This window comes from Anolis sagrei, chromosome X (genome assembly GCF_037176765.1).
Source record: "Anolis sagrei isolate rAnoSag1 chromosome X, rAnoSag1.mat, whole genome shotgun sequence".
Lineage (NCBI taxonomy): Eukaryota > Metazoa > Chordata > Lepidosauria > Squamata > Dactyloidae > Anolis > Anolis sagrei.
In genome coordinates, this window is record NC_090034.1 from 81019672 (window position 1) to 81043173 (window position 23502).

The following is a 23502-nucleotide window of genomic DNA, read 5'->3' on the forward strand; positions in this document are numbered from 1 at the left end:
ACTTGCCAAAGGCCACTTGGAGAAAGGATGATGAGTTTTAACCTCTAGAGCAGAGCTTTCCAAACTTTTCATGTTTTGGACATGCTTTTGAGACTTGTATCCTTCCGCAAAACAGTCATTCAGTTTCACTAGCAAACTGGAGGTTTCAACCAGACCCTTATAAGAATTTCTCATATATATTCTCTCACACACAAGGTAAAGGTAAAGGTTTTCCCCTGACATTGAAATCCAGTCGTGTCCAACTCTGGGAATTAGTGCTCATCTCTATTTCTAAGCCGAAGAGCTGGTGTTGTCCGTAGACACCTCCAAAATCATGTGCCAGCATGACTGCAAGGAGCACCATTACCTTCCCGCGGGAGCGGTACCTATTGGTCTACTCAGATTTGCATGTTTTCAAACTGCTAGGTTGGCAGAAGCTGGGGCTAATAGCCGGATCTCACGACGCTCCCCAGATTTGAACCTGGGACCTTTTGATCAGCAAGTCAGCAGCTCAGAGGTTTAACCCATTGCGCCACCGGGGGCTCCATACACACACACACACACACACATATATAATTTCATATAATTTTATTGTATATATGAGGTTTGGACATATTTCCTTTATGCCTGGTATAGATGCAGGTGAAACGTCAGGAGATAATCTTTCTGGAACATGACCTCACCACCTCTGAGGATGCCTGCCACAGATGCAGGCGAAATGTCAGGAGAAAATGCTACTGGAACATGACTCACAAACTCTGACAAAACATCAGGAGAGAGTGCTTCTGGAACATGACCTCACAACCTCTGAGGATGCCTGCCATAGATGCAGGCGAAACGTCAGGAGAGAGTGCTTCTGGAACATGACCTCACAACCTCTGAGGATGCCTGCCATAGATGCAGGCGAAACGCCAGGAGAGAGTGCTTCTGGAACATGGCCTCACAACCTCTGAGGATGCCTGCCATAAATGCAGGTGAAACATCAGGAGAGAATGCTTCTGGAACATGGCCTCACAACCTTTGAGGATGCCTGCCATAGATGCAGGCGAAACATCAGGAGAAAATGCTTCTGGCACGTGACCTCACAACCTGCCATAGATACAGGTGAAATGTCAGGAGAGAATGCTTCTGGAACATGACCTCGCAACCTCTGAGGATGCCTGACATTGATGCAGGCGAAACATCAGGAGACAGTGCTTCTGGAACATGAACTCACAACCTCTGAGGATGCCTGCCATAGATGCAGGTGAAACGTCAGGAGAGAGTGCTTCTGGAACATGACCTCCCAACTTCTGAGGATGCCTGTCATAGATGCAGGCAAAACATCTGGAGAGACTACTTCTGGAACATGGCCATACAGCCAGGAAAACACACAACAACCCACTGTACAGTATATCTTTTCAGGATGAAGGAATGAAGAAGGAGGGAGAAAGGAAGGGATCATCCGCACACCTTCTTTCCACCTGGAAACCCCTGCAGACAGAGCGCACCCGGCTTTCCCATGTGGCCCTGTCTCCTTCTTCTCTTTCCCCTTCGTCCCCTTTTCTTTTTTCTCTCCAAATCCCTCCCCTTCTTTCCAAGGAAGGAACTTCTCTTCTTCCCTTTGCTCTTTTGCAGGAGGCTTCTCTGCCGCCGCCTCCTTCCTTTGCCAGCCAGGGAAGGCGATGCAGAAGGAGTTTTTTCCTGTGGCAAAGTCAAGAGGAGCAGCCGAGGCCGGAGCCAGAGGAGCCTTGGGCCAAAGCCGGGGCCTCCAGACCACAGAGGATGGCCGTGGGCTTCCTGTATGTAAGTCATCCCTTTGGGGGAAGAGCAGCAAAGGGGTGAAGCCTGGGAGGGGAAAGAAGAGCCTTTCTGCTGGGCACTGCAGAAGCGTGGGGCGTGTTTAACCTTCAGTCGTAACAGAGCCAGTGTTGCAAAGCTTGGGATACCTTTGCATGAGCCGAGGGAGCATGGATGCGGTCCCCAATTTGGAGCCGGCATCTTTAAAGGGATGTCTGTAAAGAAGGAGAAGTCAAAGGCCTGCGGTGTTCCTTTTCAAAAAGATCTCTATCCTGAGAGAGGGCAAGAGGGCATTTCTCTTGGGGCATCATCGGCAAGTCAAGGCGTCAATGTGGCTGAAATGGCGGAATAAAGGACGTTGACGTGTGTCCTGGCAAAATGACCCTTCTCTCTTGGTCTATGAATATGTGTGGCACCAAGTCAAGCCAACAACTCATCTCCAGTTGCATTGCCGGTCACTTTGAGGGCACTCGGGTTCAACTGGTCAAGCAAAATGTGCCATTTCTTTTGCGTTGTTGGAGTGGGAGATGGGTGCGAGTTTAGTCCTTGCAAATGTGTGGCACCAAGTCAAGCCAACAACTAATGCCCAGTTGCATTGCGGCTGGTCACTTTGAGGGCACTCGGGTTCAACTGGCCAAGCAAAATGTGCCATTTCTTTTGCGGTGTTGGAGTAGGAGATGGATGCGAGTCCAGTCCTTGCAATTGAAACCTGACATCCAAAGTGTTGGGTCTTTGGGGAAAGGGTTTGGAAGGTGGACTACATCACCTCTATGGAGCCCCACACCTTAAGACACCAATGAGAGAAGGATCTTTTGCATCTAAGATGGATATTTGCCTTTTTAAATGCAGAAAGAAATACCAGATGGCACACTTTGTGCATTGCTAGAGTGGCAAAAGGGATCTATCGGTGGGTTCTCTTCCTCCAAGAGTGTAAAACTAATACTAGACCTGTAGTCCAGTCCTTGCAATTGAAACCCGGCATCCAAAGTGTTGGGTCTTTGAGAAAGGGGCTCAGAGGGTGGACTACATGACCTGTAGGGATCCCCACGCCTTAAGACACCAATGGGAAAATGATCTTTTGTATCTAAGATAGATGTTTGTCTTTTAAAAGGCAGAAACAAACACAAAATGGGTTGTTGTGTGTTTTCTGGACTGTATGGCCATGTTCCAGAAACATTCTCTTCTGACGTTTCCAGTTCTGGGCAAAGCAATTCAAGGAGATGGATAAGATGGAAAATGTATTGTCAAAGGCTTTCATGGCTGGAATCACTGGGTGGCTGTACATTTTTCGGGCTGTATAGCCATGTTCCAGAAGCATTCTCTCCTGACATTTTGCCTGCATCTATGGCAGGTATCCTCAGAGGTTGTGTGGTCTGTTGGAAACTAGGAAAATGGGGTTTTATACAAGACGGCACACTTTGTGCATTCCTGGTGTGGCAAAAGGGATCTATCAGGGGATCCCCTTCCTCCAAGAGTGTAAAACTAATACTAGATCTGGAGAAGATGGGGAAAATAACCATAGAGGCCTCTTTTTGATTTTGGACTGTTTGCAAGGGATTTAAATTGTGATTTGCTAGTTTTTAGTAATTACTTGATTTCATCCAATCTGGCTTTTCGGCCCCCATAAATATTCTGAAGTGTGAAAAGGAAATAATAGTGCAGGTTTTGTTCACTGGTGGAAACGGGTTTGCTACATTTTTTGGCAGAGCTTGGAAAAGTGACCTTTGGGAGGATAGGTATTAAATTATGTATCTTATTGCTTTTGCTTTGGGTTGATGATGGTGATGGTGATGATGATGATGATGATGATGATGATAATAATAATAATAATAATAAGGTGAGCCTGTGGTGTTCCAAAAGTCCCTTTGGCTGTGAAAAATTGTAGGATAGTATTTGTGTCTCTGCAGTATAAAAGGAAAGTCAGAGAGCACAGTAGATGTCCTTTCCTGGTCTGTAATTTTTTCCAATTTCCTTGTGTATTGGAACAGTTTCTCCTTGTAGAGATGTTCATTGAACATCTCTGATGATTGTTGAAGGCTTTCATGGCCAAAATCACCGGGTTGTTGTGAGTTTTCCAGACTTTATAGCCATGTTCCAGAAGCATTCTCTCCAGACCTCACAACCTCTGAGGATGCCTGCCATAGATGCAGACGAAACGTCAGGAGAAAATGCTTCTGGAACCTGGCCATACAGCCAGAAAACTCACAACAACCCAATAATAATAATAATAATAATAATAATAATAATAATAATCCCAAAATACTCCAACCAGCATGACAGCTGCAGACTGGAGGACTTCGGAATGATAGTCCATCAGTCAATCATAATTCCAAGGTTTTTCTTTCCAAAGGCAAGATGGCCTTTTCTGCAAGACTAACTGTATTTCTTCAATTCCAGGTTGCACTTGTTCCTCATATAAACAGGGTTATTGTAGGTGATATCTATCTAAAATAAATAAATAAATAAATATCTTTCTATCTATCTATCGGGTTGTTGTAAGTTTTTCAGGCTGTATGGCCATATTCCAGAAGCATTAGGTTTAGACCTCACAACCTCTGAAGATGCCTGCAATAGATACAGGCGAAACGTCAGGAGATAATGCTTCTGGAACATGGCCACACAGCCCGGAAACACACACAGCAACCCAGTGATTCCAACCATGAAAGCCTCTATCTATCTATCTATCTATCTATCTATCTATCTATCTATCTATCTATCTATCTATCTATCTTCCTAACTGTGAGAGCTGTTCAGCAGAGGAACTCTCCACCCCTCAAGTGTCGTGGAGGCTCCTTCTGGGCACCACAATTTAAGAGAGATATTGACAAGCTGGAATGTGTCCAGAGGAGGGCAACTAAAATGATCAAGGGTCTGGAGAACAAGCCCTATGAGGAGCGGCTTAAGGAGCTGGGCATGTTTAGCCTGAAGAAGAGAAGGCCGAGAGGAGATATGATAGCCATGTATAAATATGTGAGAGGAAGTCACAGGGAGGAGGGAGCAAGCTTGTTTTCTGCTTCCCTGAAGACTAGGACGTGAAACAATGGCTTCAAACTACAAGAAAGAAGATTCCATCTGAACATGAGGAAGAACTTCCTGACTGTGAGAGCCGTTCAGCAGTGGAACTCTCTGCCCCAGAGTGTGGTGGAGGCTCCTTCTTTGGAAGCTTTTAAACAGAGGCTGGATGGCCATCTGTCAGGGGTGATTTGAATGCAATATTCCTGCTTCTTGGCAGGGGGTTGGACTGGATGGCCCATGAGGTCTCTTCCAACTCTATGATTCTATTATTTGGAGGCTTTTAAACAGAGGCTGGATGGCCATCTGTCTGGGGTGCTTTGAATGTGATTTTCCTGCTTCTTGGCAGGGGTTGGACTGGATGGCCCACGAGGTCTCTTCCAACTGTGATTCTATGATGCTATCTGTCTTTTTTTTAAATTTGATGATACTGAAATTAGTATATGTCTACTGAAATGAGCATGCATCTTAGAATGGAAGAAATAAGGTAATTTTGGTGACCGGGTGACAGTGTTTTTGACTTGATTTAAAGCAGGGCTCAGCTATGACCAACTTCCAGGGCTGTTTCCTTGCAGCCTTTCTCTTTCTGCTCTTCTCCCACCTACTTGGCTCTCCATTTCTTTTTCTTTTTTCAAACAAAGAAGGGAAAGAAAATGTGTTCATCTGATAAAGTGGCTAATGCAGTCTCTATATAATGGGATCGATGGAGGTGGCGGAAGAAGGAAGGAAGGAGGGAAGCCGGAACGGAGCCAAGCGCAGAAGGAAGGCCTCCTTTCGGCCGCTCTCTGTTCGGTTACAGCAGCAGAAACATGCCTGGCTCAGGGCTGGAAAAAGATGGGATTGAAAAGCCAGAGACTTCCTTTTATAGCAAACGCCGAGCAGCCAAAGGCCGCAGATGCGTGCGGATGGATGTGTGCGCGCTTCACTCCCCGTCCAGCCTGCTTTTTGGCAAAGTTCCCCAAGAAACTTCATCAATGCCTTGATTTGGATGAATGCCTCGCTTTTGTTCAGCACGAAACTAGCCTCGCTCCAAACCCAAGATCAGCTCCAACGTTCCTCTGAGGAATCCTGAGCTGGTCTAAAAGGACAAGAGGCTTCTCTACTCAACACCATCATCATCACCGTCGTCATCATCACCATTGTCACCATCATCATTGCTATTGTCAACGTCATCATCATTGCCAACGTCATCATCACCACTGTCATCATCACCACATCACCATTGCCACCACCACCATCATCATTGCCATCATCATCCTCCCCATCATCATCATCATCTCCACCATCATCACCACCACTGTTATTATGGCCACGTCACCATCATCACCATTATCATCACCACTTTCATTATCATTGCCATCATCATCATCATCATCACCATCATCATCCCCATAATCACCAGCGTCATCATTGCCATGTCACCATTGCCACCACCACCAGCATCATCATCATCATCATTGCCATCATCATCCTCCCCATCATCATCATCTCTACCATCATCACCACCACTGTTATTATCGCCACGTCACCATCATCACCATTATAATCACCACTGTCATTATCATTGCCATCATCATCATCATCACCATCATCATCCCCATAATCACCAGCGTCATCATTGCCATGTCACCATTGCCACCACCACCACCAGCGTCATCATCATTGCCATCATCATCCTCCCCATCATCATCACTACTGTTATCATCATCACATCACCATCATCACCATTATCATCTCCACTGTCATTATCATTGCCACCACCACCACCATCATCCCCATAATCATCACCACTGTCATCATCACCACATCACCATCATCACCGTCATCAGCATCATCATCATCACCGTCGCCATCATCACTGTCATCATCACTGTCATCATCACTACATCACCATCATTACTGTCATCATCACCATCGTATTATTTATTTATTAGGCGATCCCTCGCTTTCCGAAGATGATTGTCTTCCAATATTCTTGTGGGTCCGTATGTGGCTGTGGAGCCCTATTCTTGCTCTGCATCTTCTTCCGCAGTGAGGGCATTGGTTTCCAGGTGGAAGGAGGTCTCGGCTGGGGTTGGCTTGACGAGCCTTCCTCTTGACGCGCCTTTCTCTTTTTCACCCTCCACTCGTGCCTCCTCAAATTCTGCAGCACTGCTGGTCACAGCTGACCTTCAGCTGGAGCGGTCAAGGGCCAGGGCTTCCCAGTTCTCACTGTCTATGCCAGAGTTTTTAAGGTTGGCTTTGAACCCATCTTTAAATCTCTTTTCCTGTCCACCAACATTCCGTTTTCCGTTCTTAAGTTCGGAGTAGAGCAACTGCTTTGGGAGATGGTGGTCGGGCATCCGGACAACATGGCCGGTCCAGCGGAGTTGGTGGCGGAGGACCATCGCTTCAATGCTGGTGGTCCTTGCTTCTTCCAGCACGCTGACGTTTGTCCGCTTGTCTTCCCAAGAGATTTGCAGAATTTTCCGGAGGCAGCGCTGATGGAATCGTTCCAGGAGTTGCATGTGACGTCTGTAGACAGTCCACGTCTCACAGGCATATAGCAGGGTTGGGAGGACAATAGCTCTATAAACAAGCACCTTGGTATCCCTACGGATGTCCCAGTCCTCAAACACTCTCTGCTTCATTCGGAAAAATGCTGCGCTTGCAGAGCTCAGGCGGTGTTGTATTTCGGCGTCGATGTTGACTTTAGTGGAGAGGTGGCTGCCAAGGTAGCGGAAATGATCAACATTTTCTAATGTTACACCATTAAGCTGTATCACCATCACCATCACCATCATCACTATCATAGTCACCACCACAGAATCGTAGAATCATAGGCTTGGAAGAGACCACATGGGTCATCTAGTCCAATCCCCTGCCATGCAGGAAAAGCACAACCAAAATATCCCCGACAGAAGGCCATCCAGCCTCTGTTTGGAAGCCTCCAAGGAAAGAGCCTCCACCACACTCCAAGGAGTTCCACTTTTGAACAACTCTTTTTACAGTCAGGAAGTCCTTCTTAAGGTTCAGGTGGTATCTCCTTTCCTGTAATTTGAACCCATTGCTTTGAGTTCTAGTTCCCAGGGCAGCAAAAAACAACCCATTCCTCTTTCATAGAATCATCATCATCCCCACCATTATTATCATCATCATTGCTGTCGTCATCATCGTCATCACCGTCATCATCACCATCACTGTCATCACCACCATCATCACCATCACTGTCATCATCACCACCACCATCATAATCACTGTTATCACCATCACCATCACCTACTCCAAGAATGATTTTGGGCTGAGATATACCAACCACACACTGGTCACTTGGGATACATCCACACTGCAGAAGTAACGTGGTTTGATACCACATCAATTGCCATGGCTCAAGGCTATGGGATCTTGAGAGTTGTTGTTTGGGGAAGGACCAGTAGTCTTTGGCAAAGAAGGTTCAAGACCATGTCAACCTCCCAAATTCCAGGATGCTATAGCCTTGGACCTCAGTTAAGGTAGTCTCAAACTGCATTCATTCCACAGTGTAGATGCACTCTTAGACCAAGAATGGTTTCCAAAGGGTATATGGTATGCAGGATGTAGCAATGGAGGGCAAGCAAGATGAGGGTGTCGCTTCTCTAAATAAGAATTCTGCTCCATCCCCATAAGATTTCCCTTCCTGTTAGTTATCCTAGTTTTGCAGGGAGGAAAGCCATTCCCACCCAATGCAGCCAGTCCTTTGTATCCATGGATCAGTGGTTTCATTCCAGCTTACTTATCCGAACGTATCTCCCCTTATGAACCACCTAGGACATAAGATCTTCTGGGGAGGCCCTGCTCTCCGTCCCGCCTTCCTCGCGGATTCATTTGGCAGGCATGAGAGACAGGGCCTTCTCAGTGGTGGCTCGTCGACTGTGGAATGCTCTGCCTAGGGATATAAGATTGGCCCCCTCACTCCTGATTTTACAAAAAAAGATGTAAACCTGGCTTTTTGAGCAGGTCTTCCCAAATACGGCATAGTTATACGAAATCATGGAACCACTTGATGACACAACTGAATAATGACTTGACATGGAGATGTTCACAATAATGTTTTTAAGGCTTTGATCTTATATTGTATGCTAATGTTTTTGACAGTATTTTATGATTGTTTTACTTGTTATAATTGTTGAGGCATCAAATTGTTGCCAATTGTGAACCGCTCTGAGTCGCCTTTGGGGTGAGTGGGGCGGTATATAAATGTGGCAAGTAAATAATATTTTTTTGTCATGTCAGGAGTGGCTTGAGAAACTGCAAGTCTCTTCTGGTGTGAGAGAATTGGCCGTCTGCAAGGACGTTGCCCAGGGGACACCTGGATGTTTTGATGTTTGACCATCCTTGTGGGAGGCTTCTCTCATGTCCCCACATGAGGAGCTGAGCTGACAGGGGCAGCTCATCCGTGCTCTCCCCGGATTCGAACCGCTGACCTGTCGGTCTTCAGTCCTGCCGGCACATGGGTTTAACCCACTGCGCCATCGAGGGCTCCGAATAAATAAATAAATAAAATGGATTCTGCATGTACGACTTTAAAGTACTTCCCCAAAAAGGCAAAGCTTGATTTTGCCATTTTATACCAGAGACATAATTTCTTGGAAGCTGGATGGCTGGATGGCCATCTGTCAGGGCAGCTTTGATTGTGCTTTTCCTGCATGGCAGGAGGTTGGACTAGATGGCCCATGTGGTCTCTTCCAACTCTATGATTATATGATTCTCTACACTATTGTATATAATGAGGGATCGAGTCTCCATGGATTTTGGTATCCACACAAGTCCTGAAACCGGACACCAAAGGCTTATTGTATATCTAAATGCTCATGCCAAAATGTTACTGCAATGCTAGCAATTGGGGGACGGAAGGGAAATTTCACTGGAGGAGCAGCATTCTTACGGAAGAGGCATTTGAGGAATTGATGGCTATGCTGCCTATCACTTGCTTGACCGACATTTGGTCATTGGCAGCGAGAAATGCGAAGTTAAGCCCAAACACATCAGGAAACTACCCTTTAGGGCTTTTTCATTCAAGATTTTCTACATTATCAAAGGATTCAACTCGAATGTTAAGCTCCTTTTCAGTACTCTATTTCCATGAATCCATTCAATGGTATGTCAAAGTAAGTGGCATTTGGTGAAGGTCACAGGGTTCTGCAATGCCATATAATATAATATAATAATAATAAAACTTTATTTGTACCCCGCTACCATCTGCCCAAGGGACTCATTGCGGCTTACATGAGGCCAAGCCCACAGTACATCAGTAAACAAAGGCAATAACAAATAATCAATACAACAATAAAATAAAATAAAACTCAAAAACAAAAATAAACAATAATCAATAAACAATAACAATAATAACATACAGCATTTAAAACCTATGGCCAGGCCAAATGTAATAATTAAAATTTTAAAATGCTGACATGAGCAAGGAGGTGAACTAGGATAGGTTTTCAGAGAAAGATGAGGGTGCGCAGACAATCCTAAATCAATATTAAAGTGCATTTGAGGACATATTGCTAAGAGTTTTCCTTAGTCTGGGAAGGCACACTGGAACAACCACGTGTGTCTGATGTCCTTAGGGAGTGAATTCCAGAGTCAAGGGGCCACCACCGAGAAGGCACTGCACTGAACTGACTATATAATGCAGTTTGAACTTGCATTACATGGCAGTGTAGATGGGGCCATGGTCTAAACAACAAAGGAACTATCCAGGGTTTGAAGTTACACAAGAGTAGATTTGGACTGGATATTGGAATTAACTTCTTGGTGGTGAGAGCAATTTAACATAGCCTAGAGAGGTATGTTCTTGGTGGTATGGGCACACCAAATCATCTTATCTCTCTCCTGAAGAATCTGTATAAGGACCAAGTAGCAACAGTCAGAACTGACCACGGAACAACAGACTGGTTCAAGATTGGGAAAGGCGTACGGCAGGGTTGTATACTCTCACCCAACCAATTCAACTTGTATGCAGAACACATCATGTGATGTGTGAGGTTTTACGAATGCAAGGCTGGGATAAAAATTGCTGGAAGAAACATTAACAACCTTAGATATGCAGATGATACCACTTTGATGGCCAAAAGCGAGGAGGAGCTGAGGAGCCTTCCAATCAAGGTGAAAGAAGAAAGCGCAAAAGCTGGGTTGCAGTTAAACATCAAAAAAACCAATATTATGGCAACAAAAGTGATTGACAACTGGGAAATAGAGGGAGAAAATGTGGAGGCCGTGACAGACTTTGTATTTCTAGGTGCAAAGATTACTGCAGACACAGACTGCAGCCAGGAAATCAGGAGACACTTACTTCTTGGGAGGAGAGCAATGATCAATCTTGATAAAATAGTGAAGAATAGAGACATCACACTGGCAACGAAGATCCAGATCCCAAAGGGGACACAGAGCAGCTTACAAGATATATATACATACAATATATTATACTATTAGCATAGTACAATATCAGTATTATATATTACTATATTGCATTATAGCATTATATTATAATATTATTAGTAATATTACATGTAATATAAAATATATAATTATAATATATTATTGTTAGTATTATATTGTATTACATTATAATATTATAAATATTATATGTATATACAATATATTATGTTATATTATTAGCACAAGAGACAAGATGGAGAAAGATGACCTTTGGGGAAGCCTTTCCAGCCTTATGATCCTTTGATTGCTTACGATTACGATGCATTTTGAGTGTTGTAGCCATTGTCACTTTTAGAAAGATTCACATCAGCAGTTTTTGCTACAAAATGCATCAAGGGACACACTTGGGTATTCCAGATCGGTATAAAGAAACATGAGTTTTCCTTGGGTTTTGCTGATTGTTACCTCCGGATCCATTTTTCCCCCCTACTCTTCTGAGGCTGGGAGGTATTTGTAGTGATTTCTTGGAGCTAGAACTCTGAACTCTTCCAAGGTGTGTGTGTGTATGTATATGTGTGTGTGTGTGTGTGTTTATACACACATACATACACACATATACATACACACATATACACACACACCTTCCTTGGAAGCTTTAAAAACAGAGGCTATTTATTTGTCATGTCAGGGCAACCAGTCAATTGTATTACATTTCTAACAGAACAAAACAAACAAACAGACAAAACACAAAATTTGCAAGTTTGGTAATTGATTAAATGTTCTTTGACCAGTAGCTGGCCACTTGGAGTGCCTCTGGTGTTGCTGCAAGAAGGTCCTCCATTGTGCATGTGGCAGAGCTCAGGGTGCATCGCAGCAGGTGGTCAGTGGTTTGCTCTTCTCCACACTCGCATGTTGTGGATTCCACTTTGTGGCCCCATTTCTTGAGGTTGGCTCTGCATCTCGTGGTGCCAGAGCGCAGTCTGTTCAGCGCCTTCCAAGTCGCCCAGTCTTCTGTGTGCCCAGGAGGGAGTCTCTCATTTGGTATCAGCCACTGGTTGAGATTCCGGGTTTGAGCCTGCCACTTTTGGACTCTCGCTTGCTGAGGTGTTTCAGCGAGTGTCTCTGTAGATCTTAGAAAACTATTTCTAGATATAAGTCGTTGACATGCTGGCTGATACCCAAACGGGATGGGCTGGAGATGTCTCTGCTTTGGTCCTTTCACTATTGGCTGCTACTTCCCGGCAGATGTCAGGTGGTGCAATACCAGCTAAGCAGTGTAATTTCTCCAGTGGTGTAGGGCGCAGACACCCTGTGATAATGCTGCATGTCTCATTAAGAGCCACATCTACTGTTTTAGTGTGGTGAGATGTGCTCCACACTGGGCATGCATACTCAGCAGCAGAGTAGCATAGCGCAAGGACAGATGGCTTCACTGTGTCTGGTTGTGATCCCCAGGTTGTGCCAGGGGGACATGAGAGAAGCCTCCTCGCAGGATTGCAAGACATCCGGGCGTCCCCTAGGCAACATCTTCGTAGACGGCTGATTCTCTCAGTCCAGATGCGACCAGAAGCGACTTGCAGTATGCAAGCAAGCAAAAACAGAGGCTGGATGACCATCTGTCAGGGCTGCTTTGATTGTGCTTTTTCTGCATGTCAGGAGGTTGGACTAGATGGCCCATCTGGTCTCTTCCAACTCTGTAATTCTATGATTCTGTGATTTTATACACACACACCATGGTATAATTTGCTAATGGGAGAAAGTATGGTGTAGTGATTTGAGTGTTGGACTACACATTATTATTATCATCATCATCATCATCATCATCATCATCATTGTCATTGTCATTCAGTTACAATGATGCTTTGAATCACATGGTTTCCATGTCCTACAAACATGTGCTATTGCTTTCATTGCACCTGGGTTCTCACATTTTCCGTTATTTTAGCTCCAACATTATGGTCTATGAATTATCACACCAATCCTCGCAATGCCATTGTGACCAACTGGCTCAAACACACTTTGGAAGCTGATCCAAAATACCAGCGCATTATCATTTAGAATTATTTTCAAAGTGGAGTTTGGGGCTCAGTGTTGGTTTTCCTTCTCTGGGGGTTGTTACGCAGAATCTGGCTGGCCATCTGTCAGGAGGGTTTTGGTTGTGTCATCCTGCATGGCAGAAGGGGGTTGGACTGGATGGCCCTTGGGATCCCATCCAACTCTTTTGATTTTGCGATTCCATGCAGTTTCAAGATGGAAGCATTCAAGATGGAAGGATTTACATTGGAGCCTCCTTCTCTGGAGATTTTGAAACAAAGGCTGGATGGCCATCTGTCAGGTGGGCTTGGATTGTGTCTTCCTGCATATAGTTCTGTTCTGCGTTGTCCTGGAATCTGCGGTTACTTAGCACCTCCCCAAACTGATGCAGCTGTAGCAATACATGGGAAATCAAAGTGCTATAGTTAGGGCGTGTTAAAACGGATCTCTCTGCATATGGCTATGTTCAAAAATGGGCAGACAGGAGGGGGGTCATTTAAGGTCACAGACTTAAAAGAGTGAGAAAATCTCCTTCCTTGGCATGCAAAGGCCCTTCCTGCAGCATATCCTCTCGGTGCCTCTTCTTGCAAGCAAAGCAAAGCCATGGAGCGGAAAGAAATGGAAATGGCAACCCTTCCCAGCTGTTCTAAAACAGTTAGGAAGTCCATATCAACTTGAAGGTGATTCCGCTCCTGGTTTTACTTTATACTTTAAAGGAGCTCTCCAAGGTGCTGGGTAGGTTGCAGCACCCAGGACAACTCTGTTGAAGTTTGTAGGAAAATATGGACTGGATTTACTGACCTGGAAGGCGCTAGTCCTCAACTCTTAGGGCAGGCATGGGCAAACTTTCTAACTTGGGGACCATGTGCTAGTACTCTCTGCTATAGGAGGACTGGCTGCCTGGTGAAGGAAAGAAGGAAGGGAAGGAGGAAGGAAACAGAGAAGGAAGGAAGGACAAAAGGGAGGAAGGGAAGGATGGAAGGAGAAAGAGGGAGAGAGGGAAGGAGGGAGTAAAGAGGAAAGGAAGGAAGGAGGAAAGGGAGGAAGGGAAGGATGAAAAGAGAAAGAGGAAGAGAGGGAAGGAGGGAGGAAAGAGGGAAGGAAGGAAAGACAAAAAGGAAGGAAAGACAAAAAGGAAGGAAGGATGGATGGAAGGAAGAAAGAAAAGGATAAAAGGAAAAAGAGAAGGAAGGAAGGGTTGAAAAGGATGGATGGAAGGAAGGGAAGGATAAAGGAAAGAGAGCAGGAAGGAAAGACAAAAAGGAAGGAAGGAAGGAAAGAGAGAGGGGGAGAGGGGGGAACGAGAGAAGGAAGGAAAGACGAAAGGGTGGAAGGGAAGGATAAAGAGAAGGAAGGACAAAAGGGAAGAAGGGAAGGATGGAAGGAGAAAGAGGGAGAGAGGGAAGGAGGGAGTAAAGAGGAAAGGAAGGAAAGGGAGGAAGGGAAGGATGAAAAGAGAAAGAGGGAAGGAGGGAGGAAAGAGGGAAGGAAGGAAAGACAAAAGGGAAGGAAGGATGGATGGAAGGAAGAAAGAAATGGATAAAAGGAAAAAGAGAAGGAAGGAAGGGATGAAAAGGATGGATGGAAGGAAGGGAAGGATAAAGGAAAGAGAGAAGGAAGGAAAGACAAAAGGGAAGGAAGGAAGGAAGGAAGGAAGGAGAGAGAGGGAGAGATGGAGGAAGGAGAGAAGGAAGGAAAGACGAAAGGGTGGAAGGGAAGGATAAAGAAGGAAAGACAAAAGGGAAGGAAGGATGGATGGAAGGAAGGAAGGAAGAAAAGGACAAAAGGAAAAAGAGAAGGAAGGAAGGGATGAAAAGAAGGATGGGTGGAAGGAAGGGAAGGATAAAGGAAAGAGAGAAGGAAGGAAAGACAAAAGGGAAGGAAGGAAAGGGAGAGGGAGAGAGGGAGGAAGGAGAGAAGGAAGAAAAGACGAAAGGGTGGAAGGGAAGGATAAAGAGAAGGAAAGACAAAAGGGAAGGAAGGAGAGAAAGAGGGAGAGAGGGAGGAATGAGGGAAGGAGGGAAGGGTGGAAGGAAAGGAGGAAGGAAAAAGAGAAGGAAAGAAATAAGGGAAGGATAAAGTAAAGAGAGAAGGAAAGAAAGACAAATGAGAAGGAAGGAGACAGAGGGAGTGAGGTGGGAAAGAGGGAAGGAAGGACGAAAGGGTGGAAGGACAGAAAGAGAAAGAGGGAGGCAAGGGAGCTAGGGAGGTAAGGAGGAAGGAACGAACGAGAGAAGGAAAGAAAAAAGAGAGGGAAGGAGGGAAGGACAAAAGAATGGAAGGGAAGTAAATGCACTTTAACTGCATTGCTCAATACTATGGAGTCTTCGGAGCTGCAGTTTGGTGAGGCACCAGCACCTTATCAAACTACAACTCCCACGATTACATAACACTGAGCTATAGCCGTTCAAGTGCTTTTCAAACTGTATTAATCTTACAGTATGGATGCACTCCTCATGGGTTTCTCAAGTCAGGAACAACAAAAGGCCCAAACTGGTAGACTGAAATTGGAGACTGATAGAGACACAAGAGAGCTGCTTTTTGGCTCAAGCGACATAGTAAAGTGCTCTCTATCTCCCCAGGGATGCGATATTGGAGCAGCAACTTCAGCTGTCTGTAGATAGTAGTCTATCTGGCTATATTATTCATATTGTAAACAAAAGCATATATTATAAAACACTGACAAGCCTCTAGTAGTCTCCTTCCAAAGGAAAGCACACCTGGGTGAAATCAGAAAGAGGAAAAATAAAGGAGAATTGGTTCACGGCTATATGTGCAAGCTCTACGTGCCAAAGTCATAGCCGATTTAAAACACTCTTAGACCCAGTGAGATTTTGGATAAATGATCAGGGGCACCTACACTGTAGAGTTAATAATATGACTATTATTAAATTAATTAGATAATAGAGGACAATTTATTAGTAAGAGCATTGGCTGGGAAATAATTTGTAAGCAGCTGTGAGTCATGAAGGAGAGGTGGATGAGATATGGCTAGATTTCAGATTGCGATTTGTTGCTGTATATAATCTATATATATATATAAATGCTCTGTGCATAATGAGTACCTTAAAAACAAAAGAACCAATGAATGAAATTACACCAAATTTGGCAACAAAACGTCTCACAACACAAGGAGTGACCATCACTCAAAATATATATATATGATTTTGTCATTTGGGAGTTGTAGTTGCTGGGATTTATAGTTCACCTACAATCAAAGAGCATTCTGAACTCCACCAACGATGAAATTGATCCAAAGTTGGCACACAGGACCCTCCTGACCAATAGAAAACACTAGAAGGGTTTGGTGGCATTGGCCTTGAGTTTTGGAGTTGTAGTTCACCTACATCTAGAGAGCACTGTAGACTCAAACAATGATGGATCTGGACCAAACTTGGCACGAATACTCAATATGCCCAAATATAAACACAGATGGAGTTTGGGGGGAATAGACCTTGACATTTGGGAGTTGTAGTTACTCGGATTTATAGTTCACCTACAATCAAGGAGCATTCTGAACCCCACCAATGACAGAATTGGGGCAAACTTCCCACACAGAACCTTCATGACCAACATAAAATACTGTGTTTTCTGGTGGTCTTTGGCGACCCTTCTGATGCCCCCTCACAACCCCCTCCAGGGGTCCCAAACCCCATGGTGAGAAATGCTGCCTTAAGGCCAATCCAGTCCAACTCCCTTCACCAGGGCAAGAAAACATAAAGCCCTCCTGACAAAGAGCCATCCAGCCATTCACACACACATATATCTGTATAAGACAGATGCAGTATCAAAGATTTGACAGGGACCCCTAAAGAAGGCCAATGATATGTTGCATGTTCCAAAGTAGGCAACCAGACAATCTCCACATCAACACTGACAAAGAAACAGCAAGAAATACTGTTTACCCACAAGCAGAAAGACATTACATATATTAGAAATCAACACTTTCTCATTACTTTATTTTCCAGATCAACAGACTGGGCCACAGCAATGCGTGGCAGGGGACCGCTAGTATTGTATATATGGTGGAAAATTAATAAAATTTATTTTTTGAAAATCAGGACTTTTGGTTCCAAATCAGGACAGATGGAAGATATGGAGTAGTTGCCGCTTGCAGTCCCTTATAATTCTGATATTCTATGATGTTATGAATTATCTTTTAACTTGTTGATTCTGATGGGGGAGACTTCAGGGGAATACAAGAGCTTCAGAAGCTGTTCTCCCTCTCTCTTTCCTTTTCTTCCTTCTTTCTTCCCTTGCTTTCCCACATGCATCTTCTGCCATTTTCTTTCTTTCTTTTCTTTTCTCTTCCTTCTTTTTATCTTTTCCCCCCTTCCCTTCATTTTTCCTCCCCTTCTTTCTCTTTCTTTCATTTGTTCTCTCCCCATATACCTCTTCCTCTTTCCTTTCTCTTCTTCCCTTTTCGTTCTCCTTCCTTCCTTCTCCCTTCCCTTCTTCCCCTTCTTTCCCCCTTTCTTTCTTTCCTTCATCCCTTCCCTCCCTCATCCCTTCCCATCATACATATGCCACCTCGCAGCAGCCCAACTACTTTCCTCTCTTTCTTTTCTGGTGACATCACACAGGACCACCCTACCTAGCAAAAGTTAATTCTCCACCTATCCACAGCCACCCCACTTTGTTTTTCTCCTTTTTACCTTTGTTGGGTAATGAGATTTGCACCAAGTTTGGTCAGATCCATCAAGTGATTGAGAAGCCTTTGTGGTACAAATGAACAAACCAACCAAGACACACATATACATACTTTGACTTTTATACTCACTTTCACATATTAGATTAGATACCCAGTGTTGCCCAGGTTTGCATTTTGTAATGGTATTTATTTTTAAAAATTGTAAGTGTTATGATTGTAAAGATGGTTCTATCACCAGAATGAAACACAAAGGAGGACTTTCTCTGTCCCTCAGGTAGTGAGCACACCTGGCTGATTTAGAGTTCAACGGCAACCCTCTAGTGCAGTGGTTCTCAACCTGGGGTCCCCAGTTGTTTTTGGCCTATAACTCCCAGAAATCCTAAAAGTTGGTAAACTAGCTGGGATTTCTGGGAGTTGTAGGCCAAAAACATCTGGGGACCCCAGGTTGAGAACCACTGCCTAGTGACCTCTTGGAGTAACAGCTGGCTCTTTCCCACAACCCTCTAGTGAAGTGGTTCTCAATCTGTGGGTCCCCAGATGTTGTGGCCACCCATAAATCCTAACTGCTGGTAAACAGGCTGGGATTTCTGGGAGTTGTAGGCCAAAACACCTGGGGACCCACAGGTTGAGAACCACTGCTCTAGTGACCTCTTGGAGTAACAGCTGGCTCTTTCCACAACCCTCTAGTGCAGTGGTTCTCAATCTGTGGGTCCCCAGATGTTGTGGCCACCCAGAAATCCTAACTGCTGGTAAACAGGTTGGGATTTCTGGGAGTTGTAGGCCAAAACACCTGGGGACCCACGGGTTGATAACCACTGCTCTAGTGACCTCTTGGAGTAACAGCTGGCTCTTTCCCACAACCCTCTAGTGAAGTGGTTCTCAATCTGTGGGTCCCCAGATGTTGTGGCCACCCAGAAATCCTAACTGCTGGTAAACAGGTTGGGATTTCTGGGAGTTGTAGGCCAAAACACCTGGGGACCCACGGGTTGATAACCACTGCTCTAGTGACCTCTTGGAGTAACAGCTGGCTCTTTCCCACAACCCTCTAGTGCAGTGGTTCTCAATCTGTGGGTCCCCAGATGTTGTGGCCACCCAGAAATCCTAACTGCTGGTGAACAGGCTGGGATTTCTGGGAGCTGTAGGCCAAAAAAACCTGGGAACCCACAGGTTGAGAACCACTGCTCTAGTGACCTCTTGGAGTAACAGCTGGCTCTTTCCCACAACCCTCTAGTGAAGTGGTTCTCAATCTGTGGGTCCCCAGATGTTGCGGCCGCCCAGAAATCCTAACTGCTGGTAAACAGGCTGGGATTTCTGGGAGTTGTAGGCCAAAACACCTGAGGACCCACAGGTTGAGAACCACTGCTCTAGTGACCTCTTGGAGTAACAGCTGGCTCTTTCCCACAACCCTCTAGTGCAGTGGTTCTCAATCTGTGGGTCCCCAGATGTTGTGGCCACCCAGAAATCCTAACTGCTGGTGAACAGGCTGGGATTTCTGGGAGCTGTAGGCCAAAACACCTGGGAACCCACAGGTTGAGAACCACTGCTCTAGTGACCTCTTGGAGTAACAGCTGGCTCTTTCCGACAACCCTCTAGTGCAGTGGTTCTCAATCTGTGGGTCCCCAGATGTTGCGGCCGCCCAGAAATCCTAACTGCTGGTAAACAGGCTGGGATTTCTGAGAGTTGTAGGCCAAAACACCTGGGGACCCACAGGTTGAGAACCACTGCTCTAGTGACCTCTTGCGTTGTAGCCCAGTCACCTACTTGATCTCCTTTTCACCCAAACACCACACAGATGAACAAGAATCGTAAGTTTATTAAGAAAAGTGTATATAATATAAAAGCAGTTTCAAAATACACCCATGAGCTAGATTTCCAGAAGCTTAACAACAACCAACTCTGAATAGGAATTCCAAAACACCACTTACTGTATATACTCGAGTATAAGCCTCATTTTTCAGTCCTTTTTTTAGGCTGAAAAAGTCTCCTCCGGCTTATACTCAAGTCAATGTTATTTATTATTTTACTTTGTTGTTATTATTATTATTACATTTATTATTTTATTATTGTTGTTATTATTACATTTATTTAACTCTATTTATTGTTATTGTTACATTTATTATTTTACTGTATTGTTATTATTACATTCCATTATTTTACTCTATTATTATTATTATTATTATTATTATTATTTTACTCTATTTATTATTATTGGATGACGTGTAAGCATATTCACTTTGAAGAAAGTTAGAATAATGGTTTAATCAGAGTTGTACAGTTTTATCTGGAATTACAGTTTTATGTAAATATTCAAAAACATTTAACCTAACAATGCCTAAATTAATATAATTTTATTGGTATCTATTTTGAAATTTGAAATTTACCAGTAGGTACTGCATTTCCCACCCTCGGCTTATACTCGAGTCAATACATTTTCCCAGGTTTTTGTGGTAAAATTAGGTGCCTCGGCTTATATTCGGGTCAGCTTATACTCGAGTATATACGGTAATTAAAACTGTAATCCAAGAGAAACGTATACTAAACTAGAATTATATCCAAAAGCTTGAAAGCATGAACATGACCATAATCCACAGGTTTGATACTTTAACTTGACTATAATCCCAAAGGTTTAAAACTTGAAACAAGATTTGTAATCCAAACAGGAGGCATGGGACTTAAACAGGAAAACAAGATACAGACCCAAGAACAGAACTCCTAACTCGGAGCTCTGAAAACAGACAACTTGACACATGAAAATCCAACGTTGATATCCCCACCAAACATTGACTCCAATTCTTTAAGAATACTATCCCTTATTTTTCAGACTCTGGGAACACTGGATTTCTGTCTGTGTTGCACTATGACTTCTGATCTATAAACATTGGGTTATCTGTAACCCTTCTGTCTCGTCCACATTCCTTTCAAAGCCAATTCCTGGCCGATTTTTATGAGATTCACTGTTTTCCCAACAACAGATCTACTCAAAACATTCCCATCATCTCAAAAACACTTTTGCTTTCCCCCACAGAAACACCAGGGTCAACCAGAATATTCTCGTCCCCATACTCAGATATTTCACGGGCTTCAATAAGCTGGCTCTTTCCATCAACCCTCTAGTGACCTCTTGGGGAAACAGATGGCTCTTTCCTACAGCCCTTTAGTGACCTCTTGTGGTAACAAGGGGTTATTTCCAGAAACTCTCTAGTGACCTCTTGGAGTAACAGCTGGCTCTTTCCCATGACACTCTAGTGACCTCTTGGGGGTAAGAAATGGCTCTTTCCTGCAACCCTCTCATAGGTGTCATCTTGGAAAATACATATATACATACAGATATCAATTTATTTGTTTATTTGTTTATTTATTTATTATTCAAACGTATATGCCGCCACTCCCCTGGGGCTCGGAGAGGCTTACAAGAACAAGCTAAAATCTAGCACAATTTAAAAACAATTTAAAAACAGCAATATCAAAAATCAAAGACCTGTTGAAACAGATATGTCTTACATGCCCTGCGGAAAGCTGATAAGTCCCACAAGGCACAGACTTCAGGTGGCAGAGTATTCCAGAGCGATGGTGCCACTGCTGTAAAGGCTCTGCGTCTGGTTGTTGTTAGACGCAAGGTCTTGACATTGGGAATTTCCAACAAATCTTGATCCTCAGAACGGAGGGATCTCTGGGGTTGGTAGGGGGTGAGGCGGAATATATATATATATATATATATATATATATATATATATATATATATAATATATATATATATATAATTTATTTACTTTATTTGTACCCCGCTAACATCTCCCGAAGGACTCGGTGTGGCTTACATAGGCCAAGGCTCTCAATAAAACAACAGCACAACAAATACACAATAAAACTCAAGCAAACCAATAAACATTAAGCAATAAACAATAAAACATTAAACAATAACATCATGACACAGTTAAAACTAGGGCCAGGCCAAATGTAGTGAATAAAGATTAAAAGTGCTGGACATGACAGATAAATGTAAGGATTTTAGGGTAGGTGCAATGTGCAGGCAATCTTAAATCTCTAATAAAGTGCGTTTGGGACATGATGCTGGGAGTTTCCTATTCTGGAAAGGCACACTGGAACAGCCAGGTCTTCAAGCTCTTCCTAAAGACTGCCAATGTTGGGGCTTGTCTGATGTCCTTGGGGAGAGAGTTCCAGAGTCGGGGGGCTACCACAGAGAAGGCCCTGTCCCTTGTCCCCACCAAAGGCGCTTGCGACACAGGAGGAATTGTGAGCAGGGCCTCTCCAGATGAACAGAGCGACCATGTGGGTTCATATACAGAGATGCAGTCGCACATATATATTTCCTTTTATTGTATATATAGCTAGAAGAATGGTTGTACTTCATTCTCCTTTGCAAGAGGTGTTGAATGAAACCCAGCTCTAGGGGTTTTCTCACTAAATGCTTTTCTCTGTCTTTTTTTTCCTCCAGGAGTTTTGCCCCATTGGCACAAGGCAGGAGATACATCCATGTGTCCCGCCTCCCTCTTGAGCCTACATACTTCTTCATATGCCCATATGGAGTTGGCCAGATTTATGGAATGTTAAGAAGTATGTATCGTTGGGATGGGATTGGAACCGTCGACTTCAGTCCTACAAAGTTCCTAATTGCAAGAGGCAAAGAGAATGAGAAGCAGCACGGAAGGAGCAGATGTCTACACATATGTGTCCCTAGGGCTGGTAAAAAGGAACCAGATCGACTGGCAACTGGATTTGGTCCCCTTCAACCAGCTGTGGTGGCACATGAAAACAGCCGCTCGAAGCCTCATCTGATTGCTCAACTTTCTTCACACTAGAATTATTTATTGTATTGTATTTTTTGCCTTTCTCCCAAGGTGGCACATTGTTTAAGATTAAAATAAAATGCATTCAAAGCAATAAATGGCTTTTGTTGTTGTGTGTCTTTCAGCCATTTCTGGCCTCCTAAGAGGAAGCCATCATGGGTTTTTCTTGGCCTTTTGGTGCCCTGATGATCGCAAGGAGGGACCAGTGAAAACAAAGCGGTGTAAGCAATAGAAAAGGATTACAGCAATGTTTCTCAACCTTCCTAATGCCGTGACCCCTCGATATAGTTCCTCATCTTGTGGTGACCCTCGATCATAAAATTATTTTCATTGGCACTCCATAAGTGTATTTTGCTATTGTTATGAATCATAATGTAAATATCTAAAATACAGGATGTATTTTCATTCACTGGACCAAATTTGGCACAAATACACAATACGTCCAAATCTGAATACTGGTGGGGTTGGGGAAAATAGACCTTGACATTTGGGAGTTTTAGTTGCTGGTATTTATAGTTCACCTACAATCAAAGAGCATTCTGAACTCCACCAACGATGGAATTGAACCAAACTTGGCACGCAGAACACCCATGACCAACAGAAAATACTGGAATGGCTTGGTGGGCATTGACCTTGAGTTTTGGATTTATAGTTCACCTACAACAGAGAACACCGTGGACTCAAACAATGATGTATCTGGACCAAACCTGGCACGAAAACGCAATCTGCCCAAATGTGAACACTGGTGGAGTTTGGGGAAAATAAACCTTGACATTTGGGAGTTGTAGTTGCTGGGATTTATAGTTCAGCTATAATCAAAGAGCATTCTGAACCCCACTA

The 23502-nt window shown here is 44.0% G+C and overlaps 1 long non-coding RNA gene across 1 annotated transcript; it reads left to right on the forward strand.

Annotated features, from left to right (window-relative positions):
- Window positions 1-1565: 1565 nt before the first annotated feature.
- LOC137097898 (uncharacterized) lies at window positions 1566-22762 on the forward strand. Its single transcript, XR_010910504.1, has 2 exons — window positions 1566-1764; window positions 22311-22762. It is a non-coding gene; the product is annotated as an uncharacterized lncRNA (long non-coding RNA).
- The last annotated feature ends 740 nt before the right edge of the window (window positions 22763-23502 follow it).